Source organism: Equus asinus, chromosome 14 (genome assembly GCF_041296235.1).
Source record: "Equus asinus isolate D_3611 breed Donkey chromosome 14, EquAss-T2T_v2, whole genome shotgun sequence".
In the NCBI taxonomy this organism is placed as follows: Eukaryota; Metazoa; Chordata; class Mammalia; order Perissodactyla; family Equidae; genus Equus; species Equus asinus.
The window spans coordinates 17,914,824-17,932,970 of record NC_091803.1 but is presented as its reverse complement, the minus strand read 5'-3'; the positions used below and the strand labels follow the sequence as shown (position 1 = coordinate 17,932,970).

At 48.1% G+C, this 18,147-nt stretch overlaps 1 long non-coding RNA gene across 1 annotated transcript; it reads left to right on the top strand.

Moving 5' to 3' along the window:
* The first annotated feature begins 2,071 nt into the window (after positions 1-2,071).
* On the top strand, positions 2,072-11,349 carry LOC139040170 (uncharacterized). Its single transcript, XR_011494167.1, has 3 exons — positions 2,072-2,195; positions 9,980-10,100; positions 10,812-11,349. It is a non-coding gene; the product is annotated as an uncharacterized lncRNA (long non-coding RNA).
* The last annotated feature ends 6,798 nt before the right edge of the window (positions 11,350-18,147 follow it).

The following is an 18,147-nucleotide window of genomic DNA, read 5'->3' as shown; positions in this document are numbered from 1 at the left end:
GACCTCGCGGAGCTTACGGACTTGTGGGAGGACTGAGCAGCAGAGAGGGTATAGTACAGTATGACTAGTGCAGCCATCATGAGCGCCCAGAGGAGGGGGGAAGGGACGCGAGTCAGGCTTTGAGGATTCACGAACTTTCCTAGCAAAGAAGGTGGGGATGGAGGGTATTGAAGGCAAAGAGAGGAGGATGTCAAAGCTATGGAAGTGTCAAAAGGCACAGCTCACAGAGGGAATGGCACATCGTTGGTGCCGGCTGGGGCTCCGGGCCAGGAGCAGCTCAGGCTGGAGAGGGACTCTGGTCTGATCACAATGGGCCTCTGTGCCACTGAAGTATTTGTGCTGGACACGTTGGTCAGGATGCCTGTCATTCCAGCCTCCGTTTCCAGGCAAAAATTGTGCCACCCACTCAGAGAAGCTAGACTAAGCCGCTTTAAAAAAACAAAACCAAACCTTTATTCAAGTATTTTATTTACACAGGATAAATTATTCATTTTTATAGGTTTAGTTAAATGAGTTTTGACAAGTGTATTTACCTATGTAACCCCCAACACAATCAAGATCCAGACCATTTCCATCCCTCTAAAGAGCCCCGTGTGCCCGGCGCTTCGGGCCCTGGCAATGGCGGCTTTCTCGCGCTAGTTTCCTGTTCCAGAATCCTATACAAATGGACTCATCCCGCAGGTAGCTGTTTGTGTCAGGCTTATCTCACTCCCTCATCCTAATGTTTTAGAGATTAATTCATGTTACTGTCGGTCTCAGCAGCCCCCTCCTTTTTAGTGCTGAGTGGTATTCCTTTGTAGGGATGTGCCCCACGTGTTCATCGATGATGGACATCTGCAGTGTCTCCAGTTTGGGGTTATGGATACAGCTGCTATGCATGTTCTTATGGAAGTCTTTGTGTGGACGTGTTGTCACTTCTCTTGGGTAAACAGCTGGAAGTGGAATTATTGGGTCTTAGGGTAAATGTCCGTTTCACTTTTAACAAACTGCTAAACTATTAGAGAGAGAAGAGAAGGAGGGAAGAGGGGAGGGCGAGAGGGAGGGAGGGAGCGAGCACAGAGGACAGCCTCTGCCTATTCAGCTTCCCTCCAGCCAGTGCGGGGAGTTATGGGGGGAGAAAGCAGCTGGATTATCCGGGAGAGGAGAGGAGGCGTGTGGAGGGTGTCCCCACATCACTCATCCACGCACCCACATCTGTCCCAGCCCAAACCACCATGGCCACTGCTAGCATCCTGAGGAAGTCCCCTCGTCCCCCAACTCGTGAGCCAGCCAGAATATTACACGGGACCCCATGAAAATATCAGCATCCCCGGAAGCCTGGGATCACGTGCAGGTTGGGGGCCGGTGCTGTCTGGGCCCCCCCAGGAACAAGTCTTCCGGGAAGGCAGGGCAGGAGCCTGGGGAGCCCCAGCCGCGTGGAGAGGTGCCCAGGGCTTTGCGGGCTCCAGCTCAGGAATAGAGACCTGGTGACCCATGGAGACGCCTCCCTGGTGAGCCCACCTGCCAGGCCCCAGAAGCGGCCACGTCTTGCACAGTCGGAGCACCCCCCGGACAGGCCACCAGTCCCTTGAAGCCTTGAAGGGAGGGTGGAACTGTTCAGATAAATTGCACAGCAGCAAAAGCAGAGGGAGACGGGAGGAGTAATAGTCCTGAGCCCTCAATGAGGGCCCCACCCCACCCGCATTCCAGATGCCCCACCTCGGGAACATGGGAGAAACCAGAGGTCGGCTGCACTGTGTGCCCTGGCAGTACAGGGCGCCCAGGCTGTTGGCCTGTGCTGGCCCCACATTGGCCCTGCCACCAGCAGGGCAGCCAGCCGAGCCTTCCACCCTGGAGCAAAGTATCCAGAATGTTTTGTAAGGTAAGAACACAGTGGATTTCAGAGTGGAGACAGTAAGAAGTTGTTCGTAATGGGCTTCCTGTCGCAATCCTCTGGACACCTGCTCCCTCGTTCCTCCTGGATCCAACCCACCTTGACCCTGGGCCAAGTTGGCACAGGAGGTGCAGATAACATTGGGAGGCATGGAAACAAGTCCTCAAAGCCAAACCTGCAGAACCAGACGAGTCTTTTGTGAAATTCCCAGGCCAGAGCTCCGAGCCCCGAGGCTCCTTTGCACACCTGGCCCTGGGTTTGATCTCGGAGGTGGCTGCGGTTTCCTTTTGCAACCGGTTTCATGTCGGGTTTCAGCTCCAGGGTACGTCCTGAGCACCCTCTCTGCAGGTCCAATCTTGTATAACTTGAAAGACCTTGACCCGTCCCGCTTGCCACAGCACTCCTTTCTTTTCTGCTAATCCAGATGAAACACCTGGAGCAGCAGTATCACAAAACAGGCCTTCAGGGGCCCCCACAGATGGACTTTGTCCCAAGCTCAGGAAGAAGCGTGTGTCTGTGAGTACGTGTGTTTGTGTGAGAGTGTGTTTTACATATTTACTCATAAAGTTCAAGTTTTCAGATATTCTGCTTTCTGGCTGTGAATTTGATGTGACATGATTAGGGTTAAAAACATTTGCTTGCACAGAAAGACAGATACCAAATGACTCCACTTGTATGCAGTACCCAGAGTGGTCACATTCACAGAGACAGAAAGTAGAATGGTGGCACCAGGGGCCGAGGGGTGGGGGATGGGGAGCTTTTGATTGATGGGGACAGAGTTTCAGTCTTGCAAGATGAAAGAGTTCTAGAGATCAGTTGCTCAACAACACAAACTTACTTAACACTACTGAACTGCACATTTAGAAATGGTTAAGATGCTTCATTTTATGTTAGATGCATTTTACTGCAATTGAACAACAATTTGCTTGGTCTACCGAAGATGGTGAAGACTTCGTGCCTCTAAGACCTAACAGTGGATGGCTTTGTGAGAGGGACAGTTGTCAAGTTCAAGCACTCTGCGGGCCCAGAGTGTGAATCCGAAGTTAGGATGGGCCATCAGTGTGGTTAGGATGATACAGCAAAGGCGCTACAGACAGGCAGTGTGGCCACATCCCAGTGGATGTGTGGCCCCTAACAGAGAGCTACCTGGACCCCCACAGCCTGGGCTTGACTTTTGGCCATGAGTTGCCCCCTTGGGCTGCCCTTCATTTTTGTTCCCAAGGCCGCAGGACAGAGTGTGTCTCTGTTTTGAAGAGGGGAAGTTCAGTGCACATTTATTTCCTACCAAGACATGTCAGGACCACATTGCTTTATGTGTTCTTATTCCTGGAAAGGAAAGTAGTATGAAAATTGTTTGGGTTTTAATACAGAATAGTTTTTGTTTTTTTTTTTAAATTTAGGGCTTATTTTGAAAAATTATGAATTTAGTTCAAATGTATGCAGATACCTTCCAGAGAAAGTTACTATTACAGCAAATTATTCTCTTTTTTTCTTTTTTTGCTTGAGGAAGATTTGCCCTGAGCTAACATCCGTGCCAGTCTGCCTCTATTTTTTTTTTTTTCGTATGTGAGTCACCACCACAGCATGGCCACCGACAGTGGTGTAGGTCCACACCCAGGAACCAAACCAGGGCCGCCAAAGCGGAGCATGCCAAACTTAACTGCTAACCCGTGGGGCAGCCCCAGCAAATTATTCTTGATCCAATGGCATGGAGAAAATTGCTGGAATATTCACATTTGAAGATTCCTTATCAATGAATGCTTTTGACGGAAAACTAACCCAAAACTGCTAATATTTTCATTAGAGAGGTTTAATAAACTCCATTGCAACAAATAAAGTACTTAAATTAGTAAAGAGCTCTGAATTGAAGCATCATTTTGGGGAAGAGCCGGGGTGGGCGTAGAAGAGGAAAGAAGGAGGGTGTTGAAGTCAGGCGTCGGTGGAGCCATCGAGCGCCTTCGGCTATTCGGACGCTAATTTCAGAAGTGTCCTTGTAATTATGCTAAATTAAAGATCTCTCAAATTATAGGCCACAGCTACCCACTTTCAGTGTTGAATAATTCTATAAAGATGCTAGTGAAAATGCTGCTCGAAGGCCGGAATGAGAGCGCGCACGTTGAACTCGGCGAGGTCCAGCGGCTTTATCCCCCAAGGGATCTGTTAGGTTGAATTTGAAGCAGCTGTTGAACAGATTCATTTAAGCAAAAGCTTTGGCTTCTTGCTGGCAGTGTTTGCAGCAAGGAAAGCATGTGACCACTCAGGGCAAGGCAGAGTCCCTCCAAGGACGTTCCGAGGGCTTATGAAGTGGCTGCTTCAAATCCACACCCCACGCCACAGGGACTGGCAATTGCCCTGGGCTGGGGTGAGGGCTCCTTGGCGGTTCTGATGCGCAGCCAGGGATAAGAATGAGCCAAGAACTGATTGACAGAGAATGATAACTTGGCTTTTACTTCCATTGTCTTTCTTGTATGGGAGACAGGCAAAAAAAGAAAAGCCGGTGGGTAAAAATATTTTGGTGACCTGATAAACATCTGCTATAACTCCAGCTAATATGTATGGCACATAAGAGCTTTTAAAGTGTTTTCAAGGACATTCTCCCCTTTTACTCCACAATCCTGTGAGTAGGTATTGTTGTCCTTATGTGTAGGGTTGAAAAAAACTGGCTTAGGGAGATCAGGTGAGGGGCCCAGCTGGTAGGAGGCGGAGCTGGGGCTCAGACTGGCCTAATCCATCTGGCCCTTTGTTCCCAGCCTGCAACAATTCTCTTCTGTAAGGCCCATCCATTCTACCGTCTGTTTCTGCTGCACTTCAGCTGGCTTGTTCTTCCTCACAGTGTAAATTGAGATCAGTGTAATTTCTGAGAAAATAGAAATTAGCAGGGCAGCCGGCCTGAGAGTGGAAAGTAGTGGACGCACTCAGTCGGCCTTGAAGCATGAAACATTTCCAGATGCCAGAATTGCTCATGCTTGCTTCACTTTGCTTGGCAGGGCTACAATTAAATACCGCTCTCCAGTAGCTGTGGTGGGAATTGAGATTTGCATCTGTCACGAGGCCCTTTGGAAATGACCTTGAAAGATAGAAGAACCTCAATTTGCGTTAGTTGGTAGAAAATGTCATCAAGAAAATAGCAACACTTGAAAACAGATCCAACTTTTAAGTAGAGGGATTTTTAACTCACAGATTTTATCTAGATAGGCGAAGTTCAAGGATGTGAAGGAGATCTCTTTAGTGGCGAAAAAAAAGATTTTAATTTTCAGGCAAGATCTTTTTCCACAACTACTACTTGAAGAACTGCTGCCACCTCATGGAAAATTTTTAGAAACTTCCAGTTTAGGCAAGAATCCATGTTTGCTCTCTTCCATGGTCTTCTTCTAAGTCACTGCCACTGTGTAGGTCCCCTCAGACCAAAACCCCTGGGAATCTGGCCTGCAAACTGTAGTTTTCATATCATTGTGGTTCCGTTTGAAAGTGATCAGACAATCATAGAAACAATGTGATTAGAAATCAAGAAATAATATTTCGTTTAAAAATATTTTAAATGTAAAATTTTTCAAGTGTAATTTTACATTTTTAAGTATTTCTCGTTTATGAAAAGAAATACTGTATCTGTTGGAATTGAAATGAGCAGAGAGGACATAATGATGAAGAACATGGTTCTCTGTAACTCTTCATGGCTATTATTTCAAGGATGACACTGCTGCAACATACAGACCCATGCCAGCTGGACATGGCCAGCCCTTCCACACCTGTCTGCCCTCGCACAGGCCTGGGACGACCTGCCCACTGTTGGCTTTGGGTGAATTCTGATTTCAAGGCTCAGCTAAGGAATGGCTGCCCCGGGGAACATCCTTCAACTCCTCCAGGCAGAGTGGGTTGTGTTCCCCTCTTTGTTTCTGCAGGACTTCCTGCCCACTGCTAGGGCCGTATTTATTGTTACCGTATTTACTGCTGTAACACGCTTTGGTTTTCTTGTGATGGTTTTGCAGAGGGAATGAACAGCATGATGGCTAAGAGCTCCCACTGTAGGTTCCAATCCTGGCTCTGCAAGTTTCCTCTGCTCAAGGGCGGTAACAACTGAATCACCTCGAAGGTTGTAAGGCTCATTAAGGGTGAGCCTTAAATGGGTTCGTATTCCTCAGATGCTTAGAGCAGGGCCTGGCACAGAGGGAGCACCGTCACAGTGTGAACTGGCTCTGCCGCTGTCCACGTGATCACTGCCCACGCGCCAGACTGGCGTCTGCAGACAAGGGTGGGCCATTTTCGTCCTAGATTCCCCTGGGGCCAGACACATGTGTCAAGCAGTGCTCAGTTGTGTTTGGTGAATGCAGGCATGCACGAATGCGACATTTAAAAACACCCTTTCCACCCAAATATTGTCACAATCATGATCTCGGAGTGAGTGTGCATGTGCTGGTGCCTTAGCTCTCTCACCACTGCCCTAGCATGTTCTAGCTGCTCAGGCCAAGTCCAGCCCCAACACTGCACAGGCTCGCAGGCTGGGGGGGTGCCAGGCTCTCCGCAGCGTCAGGCATGCAGCATTGACAACAGCTTGCCCGTAACCCGGAAGAGGACCGGTGATGTGCACATGCTAAGGCATCTGTGTCGGAAGCCCAACCTGGGAATTAAGGTTTCCCTGCAGACCCTGAGCCGCAGACACCGCCAGTCACCAACCAACACCTCCGTTCTCCTCTCTGTCTGAATTATTGCGTTAGCTCCCTCGGGCTGCCATGGCATAAACTGGACGACTTAAGATATCAGGAATTTACTGTCTCATAGTTCTAGAGGCTAGAAGCCCAAGACCAAGGTGTTGGTTCCTTCTGACGACAGCAAGGAAGGATCCATCCCATAGCTCTCTCCCAGCCTTGGTGGGTTAGCGGCCATCTTTGGCATTCCTTGGCTCGTAGATGTATCATGTCAAACCTTCCACATGGCGTTCTCCCTGTGTCTCTTCACGCCGTCTCTGTGTGTGTCCACCTCTGTGTCTAAATTTCCCCTTCTCATAAGGACACCAGTCACATTGGAGTAGGACTCATCCTAATGATCTCATTTTAACTTGATTACCTCTGTGAAGACACTATTTCCAAAGAAGATCACATTCTGAGGTACTGGGGAGTTAGGACTTCAACATAGCTTTTTGGGAGGACACAATTCAACCCATAATTGTTATGGAGAAGATCTGAAGATTTTACTGCTGGAGAATTGGTAGAATCGCCATATTCTTTTTTTTTCTTTTTTTTTTTTTTTTTTGGTGAGGAAGATTGGCCCTGAGCTAACACCTATTGCCAATCTTCCTCTTTTCACTTGAGGAAGAATGGCTCTGAGCTAACATTTTGTGCCTATCTTCCTCTATTTTGTATATGGGATGCTGCCACAACATGGCTTGATGACTGGTGTAGGTCCACGCCTGGGATTCAAACCTGTGAACCCTAGTCCTCCAAAGCAGAACACGCCAAACTTAACCACTGTACCACCAGCCTGGCCCCTAGAATTGCCATATTCTTAAGGTTCATGAGTGAAGTTGAAGCTGATGTGATATACTCGTTCAGATTTGGGGCTACAGTTTGGTTTTAAAAGGGCACAGGGATCAGCCTGTATGTTCATCACTGGGTTATTTATAATGATCAAGTAGAGGATATATCTAATTTTATTTATTTATTTATTTATTTATTTATTTATTTTTAATTTTTTTTAGGAAGATTAGCCCTGAGCTAACATCTGCTGCCAATCCTCCTCTTTTTGCTGAGGAAGACTGGCCCTGAGCTAACATCTGTGTCCATCTTCCTCTGCTTTATATGTGGGACGCCTGCCACAGCATGGCTTGCCAAGTGGTGCAATGTCCGCTCCCGGGATCTGAACTGGTGAACCCTGGGCCTCCGAAGCGGAAGTTCGGACTTAACTGCTGCACCACTGGGCTGGCCCCTAGAGGAAATATCTAAATGTCCTACAGTAGGAGGATCGTTAAGTAGATGATGATGATAACTAATATTCTTCATGGCTTACTCTGTGCCAAACACTGTACCAAAGATTTTATATGAAAATTGCCATTTATTATAAGTTATGGTTTCTCAACCTGTTAAAGGGCATCTACAAAAAACCCCAGAGGTAACATCATACTGAATGGTGAAAAACTAAAAGCTTTTCGCCCTAAGCTCAGGAACAAGAGAAGGATATCCATTCTTATCATTGCAAGTCAACATTGTACTGGACGTTCTAGCTGGGGCAATTAGGCAAGAAGAAGAAATACAAGGCATCTAGGTTAGAGAGAAAGAATTAAATTATTTCTATTTGCAGATGACATGATCATGTGTATATAAATCCTAAAGAATTCATAAACACACACACAAAACTATTAGAGCTAATCAATGAACTCAGCAAGGTTGTAGGATACAGAGCACTACACGAGAAAATTGTATTTCAATCCAAGGATGAAATTAAGAAAACAATTTTGCTTATAATAGCATCACAAAGAATACAATATTTAGGAATAAACTTTTAAAAAGAAGTGTAAGATTTACACACTGAAAACTACAAAACATTACTAAAGAAATAAGAAAGCAATAAATGTAAAGACATCCCATGTTCATGGATTGGAAGATCTAATATTGTTAAGATAACAATACTCCCCAATTGATTTACAGATTCAAAGCAATCCCTACCAAATCCTAACAGGCTTTTTTTTTTTTTCGCAAGAAATTGAGAAACTGATCCTAAGATTCACATAGAAATGTAGGGGATCTAGAATAGCCAAGACAATCCTGAAAAAGGAGAAGAAAGTTGGAGGATCACTACTTCCTGATTTGAAAACTACTGCAAAGTTGTAGTAATCAACAGACCGCAGTACTGGCATAAGGAGAGACAGGTACATCAATAGAGTAGAATTGAGATCCCAGAAATAACCTCTCACTTTTATGGTCAATTGATCTTAAACAAGGGTAGCAAGACCATCCAATGGGGAAAGATTAGTCTTTTCAACAAATGGGACTGGAATAATTACATGAAATTAGATCCCTGTTTCACAGTATTGATGCAAATAATCAATAACCAATCTATAGATAAGAAAGCTAGAGCAATATTTATTGAGCCAATGCTGATGACTAGCCCAGAAGTGCCATGTCCACTGGAGAAGAAGGCACTCAGGAGAAGCGTGGTTTACAGTGTGTTTATATTCCATTTCAGAGCAAAAACGCATATCAAGCGTGACAGGAATGCGATTTTTTTCCCAAAGTCACAAGGATACGTTTTGCTGCAGTTAGCACATATGCAGAGGTCAACTTGACCTTGGTCCTCTGAGAAGAAAAACTTATTTTTGAAGAAGTACTGGTACTGGTGTCAGAGAAAGAGAGACATTCGCCCCTGTCTTTAAAGAGCCCACTCTTTTGTTTGGGAAAATGTTTGAAGCAGGTGTGCACTGCATGTTCTGCGGGCCCTAAGTCAGGCTGCTCCGGGAAAAACAAGTTTCACGCCGAATCAGGGTTATACCTCAGTATGTGAGAACTTCTTCTTATTTTCATCACACAGCATATACAAAAATTAAATCAAAAAGGGACACAGACCTAAAGGTAAGAGACAAAACCATAGCAGTCTCAGAAGAAAACCTAGAGCAAATCTTTGTGACCTTGGATTAGGCAATGGTTTCTTAGGTATGACAACTAAAGTATAAGTAACAAAAGAAAAAATAAATTGGATATCATTAAAATAAAAAAATTTATGTTGGAATCGGCCCAGTAGCGCAGCAGTTAAATTCTCACATTCCGCTTCAGCGGCTCAGGGTTCGCTGGCTCAGATCCCGGGTGTGGACATGGCCCTGCTTGGCATGCCATGCTGTGCTAGGCGTCCCACGTATAAAGTAGAGGAAGATGGGCACGGATGTTAGCTCAGGGCCAGTCTTCCTCAGCAAAAAGAGGAGGATTGGCGGCAGATGTCAGCTCAGGGCTAATCTTCCTCAAAAAAGCCACAAAACTCTCCTATACGTCAATGATTAAAAAAGACAAATATAGATGGTCTCTGACTTCTGATCGTTCAGCTTATGATTTTTTGACTTTATGGTGGTGCAAAAGTGATACACATTTAGTGGAAGCTGCACTTTGAATTTGGCTTTCTTTGCAGGCTGGTGCTCCGGGGTGCGATTCTCTCGTGAGGCTGAGCTGCAGCAGCCGCAGCTCCCGGTCAGCCACCCAGTCACGAGAGGACACGACAGAACCGCATCTCAATGTGTCTGTTATCAAAGGTAAATTGTGGTGTATGTACTTGTTGGACTATTATAGGACCACTTATTTATTTAAAAAGTTTAAACTACAAAGAGTATGTTCATAATATGGCCTCAGTTAAAACAGTAAGGATACAAAATTGTATCATGTCATCCATCTGAATCTATTGGAGTAGGAGACACTTTTGGTAGCTCCTCCAGCCTCCTTTTCCTCTTCTTCTAACCTGACAGACCATGTGACTCAGGGCAGGGGCCCAGCTCTGGGGTGATTGCTCTAAGCCGATGGCAGTAATCCCCCGCTTTAGCCGGTCCACACTGGTTGGTTGGCTTCCGGCATTCCAGAGCGCGTGTGAAGCAGGTTGGCCAGTGAGACTGAAGGAGAAGACTTTCAGCCGTTTCACTCATCTCCCTGCCCTGAGAGGCAAATGAGATGCTGCCCGTGAAGGTGCTGTTGCAGAATGACCCTTGGGAGGAAGTCAGTGTGTGGACGGCCCAGAGGAGAGGCGCCCTTGCATCCTTTAGAATGTCACTGATCTCCATCAACCCTGACACCTGGCTGCCTCTCGGTTTCCTGCTCCCTGAGATCATTCATAGCTTTCCTTCTGTTTTAGCTTGTTTGAGTCAGGGTGGTTTTGTTATCTAACTGTGGTATTGTGATTTATAAGAAATAAATATTTGGTTATTCAGGTGATCAACGTATATTTCTCATATATATTTGGTCTTCATCCACAGTTCCTGGCTCACAACTCCCAAAACCCTTGGAATTTCCTAAGCGTTAAGACTGATAAACGTGTCTCTTGTTTTGGTTAATGAAGGTGACTTTTGGACCCCACCCAAGGGTGGGGGCCGGTTGCCAGGAGAACTAGCTGTGTGATCATAGGCGTCGAACTTTCAGTCCCATCCCCTGATTTCCTGGGCGGGGGTGCGGTTTGAGGCGGAATCAATTGCCAGTGGCCAATGAATTGGTCAATCATGACTACGTAATGAAGCCTCCACAAAACTCCAAAAAGACAGCTCTTCAGCCCCCTTTTTTGGAGAGCTTCCACGCTGGGGAACCAGAACCCTTCCATGTGCCACCATGCCCGGCCCCAAGCTTCACAAGGACAGAAGCTCCTTTCTTCAGGACCTGGCCCTATGGATCTCTTCATCTGGCTGTTAATTCGTATCCTTTAATATCCTTTGTAATAAATCAGTAATCTAGTGACTAAACAGATTTGCTTGAGTTTTGTGAGCTGTTCTAGCAAATTAATTGAACCTGAGGAGGGTGCCGTGGGAACTTCTGATTTACAGCCAGTCAGTCAGAAGTACTGTAATAGGGGCCGGCTGGGTGGCATAGTGATTAAGTTTACGCTCTCTGCTTTGGCAGCCCGGGGTTCACAGGTTCGGAGCCCAGGTGCAGACCCACACACTGCTCATCAAGCCGCACTGTGGTGGTGCCCCACATATAAAATAGCGGGAGATTGGCACAGATGTTAGCTCAGGGACAATCTCCCTCACACACACACACACACACACACACACACACAAAAGTACAGTAACAACCTGGACTTGCGATTGGCCTCCTGTGTTGGAGGGGGTGGTTGAAACCTCCAGTTTGTAGCTGGTCAGTCAGAAGCACAGGTGACAACCTGGGACTTGCAGCTGGCACCTGAAAGAGAGGGTGGTCTTGTGGGACTGAGCCCTTTACCTGTGGAGTCTGATTCCATCTCTGAAAAGAGTGTGAGAATTGAGTTGAATTCTCAGACACCCTGCTGGTGTCCCAGAGCTGCTCGTTGGTGTGGGGAGCTCCCCCCCGACATGTTGGAATTGGGTCCAGAAGCCCTTTGCGCTGACAAAAGCATCCTAACTAATATAATAAGCATAGAAGAAAGAGCAAAAGGAAATGTATAAAAATGTAAGTAGCAATTATCTTTCAATGGTGGGATTATGAGTATTTTTTATTCTCTATATTTTTCTGTGTTTTCAAATTTTTCTAAAATTAGCTTGTATTATACTTTTAATCAGGGAAAAACAATACGAGTTTTTAAAATAAAAAGGGGATATAAAAGCATATGTGGTCACTTGCAGCAGGCGGTCTCTGGGGAGCAGGCCCCCGTTGTGTCTCCTGGTGTTCACGCCTCTGTGTAGCCCTCCCCTGTTGTACCAGGGTTGATCTGCAATATAAGGAATAGAAGGCAGAAGGGACGACATTAGGTTATAAAAAAGACTGTGGCTTCTGTCTTGGTGCTTGCTTTCTCTCTCGAATCACTCTTTCTGGGGGAACGTGCTGCCATGCTGTGGGCAGGCGCATGGCGAGGCCACTGTGCTGGGAAACTGAAACCTCTGGCCAGCAGCCGTCAAGGAACTGAGGTCTGCGACAAGCACGTGAGGGAGGCTGGGAGCAGTTCTCCCACCCCAACCGAACCTTCGCATGCCTGCAGCCCCCCCACAGCTGGAGTGCAACATCCTGAGAGCCTCTGACCCAGAACCACCCATCTAAGCTGCTCCTGGTTTCCTGACCCGCAGCATCAAAATTAGACAGCAAATGTTTGTTGTTTTCAGCTATTCAGTTTCAGGTAATCATTTCCCACTTTGGGGAAATCTAAACTTCAGAAACAGAAGCACCAACACCAAAGGATGTATCTACAAGGATGTTTATTACCACTGTCTTTGTTTTAGAAAAATATTAGGTATAATTATCAATTGTGGTGGTACCATTCTGGGGGACTATTGTACAGTGGGTTTTTGTGTGTGTGTGGGGAGGATTAGCCCTGAGCTAAGTGCTGCCAATCCTCTTCTTTTTGCTGAGGAAGACCGGCCCTGAGCTAACATCCATGCCCATCTTCCTCTACTTTATATGTGGGACGCCTGCCACAGCATGGCTTGCCTAGCGGTGCCATGTCTGCACCCGGGATCCAAACTGGCGAACCCCGGGCCCCCGAAGTGGAATGTGCGCCTTTTAACCACTGTGACACCAGGCCAGCCCCTCTTTTTTTTTGAAGATTGGTACTGAGCTAACATCTGTTGCCAATCTTCCCCCATTTTTTTCTCCCCAAAGCTCCAGTACGTAGTTGTATATCCTAGCTGTAAGTCATTCTAGCTCTCCTATGTGGGATGCCACCACAGCATGGCTTGATGAGCAGTGTGTAGGTCCGTGCCCAGGATCAGAACCTGCAAACCCTGGGCTGCCAAGCTTAACCACTCGGCCACAGGGCGGGCCCTGAAGGATATATATCTTGCCATTAACACTGACAGTTAATAGCAAGGGATAAGATTGGAGGCAAAGGAGAGATTATGAAGTTTTAATTTCTCCTCTATGTTGTTTACATTGTTACATCAAACATCTGTTAATTTTGTGATAAAATATAACAATGTCCAAAAACCTTATAAAAAGAGAGGAGGAAAGCAAAAGTGTACAGCAGCATTCTGGAATTACCTATTATCACTCAGCCAGCTCAGGCTCAAGTGACTGGCGGGCTACTGTGCAGAGTGTGGGGGGAGCCAGACGTGGGGAGGCCAACACTGCCAGCTCCAGAGTTGTTCTGCTGGCCTTGGTGTGGAGGGTGAGGCCCCAGCGCATCAGCCTAGCACTGCAGGCATCCAGTAGACTATCAGAGCCCCACCTGGGGACAGAGAAGGGATGTGGCCAGGGGATGCTGGAGTCTGGGGTAGGAGGTGCTAGGCAGGGGCCATGACCTGTGGCCTAGTGTGGCTGTGGCATGTAGCGCTGGCCCCAGGCTCCCCAGAGGTGGGCCCTTGCTTTCACCAGCAGGGCTCAGTTACCCTCCCTGCCCCGGCAGCCTGGCTTGCAATTGGATCCCGCCGTGCATGCAGCTGACCAGGGCTGGGGCGGGCAGGAGGCAGGTCTCTATCCCAAATCACCAAAGAAATCCTGTAGCTGACTGTGCACATGCTCTGTGTCTTCTCAGGCGGCGGATCTTTGCTTCCTGGGGCCTTCATGGCATCCACTCTGTGCAGCCAGGGGGCTGGGGGCGGGGGCGACAGAGCTGTGCTCCTGGGCCCGCCTCCCCTGCCTCCCTGCTCTGATTTCCTCTCTTGTGGCAGCCAGGGGCTTCCTGTTCTTTCTGGCTGTCTGAGCAGCTTCCTCTTTTATCTCTCAACATCTTACAGCAAGTGTCTGGATTGCTTCTGCTCTCGGAAACTCCGGCAGAGACCAAGCAGAGAGCCTCTGGGACTGGTCATAGTTGCGTCACAGAAGGGCCCAGCTAGGTTCTGGGCGAGCCAGGGGAGGGAGGCGGCCATGTTCCTGGACCTGACCTGACTGCTCTGCACCGTCCTCCACCTTCCCCCACTCCAGGGCCTTCTCTTTGCAGATAACAGAGTCCTGGCTCCTAAGGCGGAGTTGCCAGAAAACACAGGAAGCCCAGTTCAATTTGAATTTCAGATGAACAACAAATAATTTGGGGGGTATTTTATTTTCCAAATATTTCATGGAACATACTTATACTAAAGAATTACTTCTTCTTTATCTGAAATTCAAGTTGAACTGAGCATCCTGGATTTTTTTATTTGCTACGTCTGGCAATCTGATCCTAAGATGGCTCAGCTTTCAAAGTTCTAATCAGGTTTCCCAGAAAGGAAGGAGAGGGGAGGAGGAGAGAGCCCAAAAGGAAAGAAAAAACTCTCCCTGAGGAGAGCTTGCGGGTGACCCCACAGCTGCGCCTTGGGGCTGGGGGCTGAGGGACCTCCTCCCATGGGCCCGAGAATGAGGGAGAGAGGGCCGGCCTGGGACGGGCCCTGGCTCCGCCTAGGTGCTTCTAAGGTCCTTCAGCCCCCCTGATCAGGTGGTCTCAGCTGGTCCTGACAAATGAGGGGTCGGAGGCGCAGCCTCTCCTGGAGCAGGAAGCAGGCCCAGGGTGCACAGTCTTACGGGGGCAGCGCACACAGCTCCAGCTTGGGCCCAGTCCCTGCCTTTTCTGGAATCCTGGGCAGACTCGAGAGGTCCCTTGGGCGTGCAGGCAGGAGAGGAAGGTGAGGCTACTTCAGGACCCTCCTGGCTGGCGCCTGGCTCCCCATCCTGCCCTCTGGGAGCAGAGCAGCCGTCTCGGCCTGTCACCCGAGGCCACCCGAGGTTCACTTGGGAACAGCCGCAGCCCTGTCGCTGAAAACCACATATTTCTAGACGATAATAGGAAGTTGCTCATTGTTGTAAAACCTGTCTCTTTTACTTCAAAATGATTTCCGTGCATGGTACCTCAGGAGAGAGGGCCGGGCGGGGATGGGGCACCCAGGTGCCAATCCTGGCTCAGCCGCCAACCTACTGTGGGTCGCCCTGGGCGGTGGCTGAGATGCCCTGGGCTCCCAGGCTGGCGTCTGTGGCCTCAAGCACTCACTCATTCATTTGTCACACTCGTCCCAAGTGCCGGCTCCGCCTGCCAGACCTAGGCCTGGAGCGGGACTTCGGGCCCTTGAGTAGCCTGCCAGCAGTCGGCATGTGGGGGATACAGACCCAAAAATGGATCCCCCGTGATCCAGGGAGATAGAATTTCCGCTCCCTCCTCCAGACAGAGAGTTACTCGGCCCCCTGGGCCCTGCGCCTGCCCTCTTCCTGTGCCTGTGGCCGCCCAGGGACCTGCTGGGGCTGCCTACTGGTGGCACTGACTGTGATGGCACTTGTCACAGTACCCAGCAGTGACACTGCTGTCACTGACAAAAAGCCCTCCGTGCAGCCACTCTTCCTCCTGCAGCCCCCAGAATGGCAGCAGTGAGCCCGTGAGCAGCACAGTGTTCTGGAGGGTCCCATTTGCCCTGGACCCATCAGGCTGGGTTGGATGGAGGCAAGCTTGGTTCCCCGAGACGCCCACCCATACGTGTCCAGGGGCTCCAATCACCTAGGGGGCCAGGGACCAGGCTGAGGTGGGAGGGCTTTTAGGAAAAACTTTTTACTGTGGTAAAGTTCATATAACATAGCATTTACCATTTAGGTGTACAACTCTGTGGCATTAAGTACATTCACAGTGTTCTGTAACTATCACCACTTTTTCCAGAACTCTTTCATCAGCCCAAACAGAAACTCTGTAACCTCTAATCTATTTTCTCTCTGTGAATTTGCCTATTCCAAATACCTTATATGAGTGAAATCCTACAATATTTGTTCTTTTTGTCTGACTTCTTTCACTCAGCATGATGTGCTCATGTTGTTGTAACATTTATCAGAACTTCATTCCTTTTTATGGCTAATATTCCATTGTGTGGTTATACTCTGCTTTGCTTACCAGTTCTTCACAGTATATGCCTAGAGCAGAATTGCTGGATGAAAAGGAAAAAGTCACCTGTGTTTCTCCTCTCTGTACAACACACTACACTTCCAGCCACGGAATGTGGGGGGGGTTTCCCCACACCAAACAGTTCTCAGACACCAGCTGGGTGTCCTACAATTGAGCTCAGTTCTGACACTTCACCTGAAGGTGGTGGCAGATCCCACAGGCTAAGGACTCAGTCCCACAAGACTGACCCCACTTCAGATGCCAATTGCAAGTCCAGGTTGTCACTTGTGCTTCTGACTGACCGGTTATAAATCAGAGGGTCCCACGACCCCTCCTCAAGTTCAATCATTTGCTAGAGTGGCTCACAGAACTCAGGAAAACAGTTTACTTACCACATTTCCGCTTTACTACAAAGGATATTTAAGGGTACAAAGGAAGAGCCAGATGAAGAGATAGGCAGGGTGGGGTCCAGGGCACAGGGGCTCTGTCCCCATGGAGTCGGGGTGTGCCACCCTCCTGGCATGTGGCTGCATTATTCTTCAGCCTGGAAGCTCTCCACATCCATCCTGGAGGGAGCTTTGTGAAGGCATGATTGATTAAGTCATTGGTCATTGGTGATTAGTTCAATCTCCAGCCCCTCTCCCTTCCCCGGAGTTCAAGGCGTAGGACCACCAGCCGTCTAAGCCAGCCCCATCCCTAGGGGCTTTCCAGAGGCACAGCAGTAACACAGAATCAGGTGGTTGAGAGGCTTGTTATGAATAACAGAAAACACCTTTGTTGCTCTTAGCACTTAGGAAATTCCAAGGGTTTTAAGAGCTGGTGCCCGGGACGGAGGTGAAGACCAAAATATATATTCTTATTATATCACAGTATCACACTGGGTCATATGACAATTCTATGTTTAGCTTTTTGAGAAACTGCCGATTGATTTCCACAGGGGCTGCACCATTTTACGTTCCCACCAGCAACGTGTGAAGGTTCCAGTTTCCCCACAGTCTCATCAACACTTGCTATTTTCTGTTTTATCTTTTCTTTTCTTTTCTTTCTTTCTTTCTTTTTTTTTCGGTGAGGAAGAGTAGCCCTGAACTAACACCTGTTGACAATCTTCCTCTTTTTTTTTCTCCCCAAAGTCCCAGTACATAGTTGTATATTCTAGTTGTAGGTCCTTTTAGTTCTTTTATGTGAGCCACTGCCACAGCATGGCTGCTGACAGAAAAGGCATGTGGTTCCACACGTGTAACCAAACCCGGGCCGCTGAAGCGAAGCTTGGTAAACTTTGGCCACAAGGCCATCAGGGCTGGCTCCTGTTTCATTTTTTATAATAGCCATGCTAGCGGAGGTGAAAGGGTATCGCACTGTGGTTTTGATTTGCATTTTCCTAATGATTAATGACGTTGAGCATCTTTTCATGTTGATAAAGGAAATTGTATATTGGGACCCACAAAATGGAGGCTCCCCCAGCGGTCTGGCCCACGTCACAAATCTAAACCTAAGTCATCCCGTACTTAGGGAAACACCTCACCGTCTAGGAAACCTGAGCCACCAGTCACCCTCCACCCCAGCGTTAGCTGGCTCACCTGACCCTAGCTGCTGGCCTCACCCGGAGACGCCCACCTCCCAGCCTGTCTAGCCTCTTCTAGCGCTCTATAGAACGCGCACTTGCCCCAAAGCCCTGGGGAACAGCGCTCCGCCGCCTGTGAGGCGCTGAGTACCCAGCCTGCGGACATCAAACTTCTTACTAAATCGTATTATTTTTGCCACTTGACAATGTATTGATGGGCCACTCGTATATCTCCTTTGGAGAAATGTCTACTCAAGTCCTTCACCCATTTTTTGTTGTGTGTCCTTTTGTTGTTGAGTTG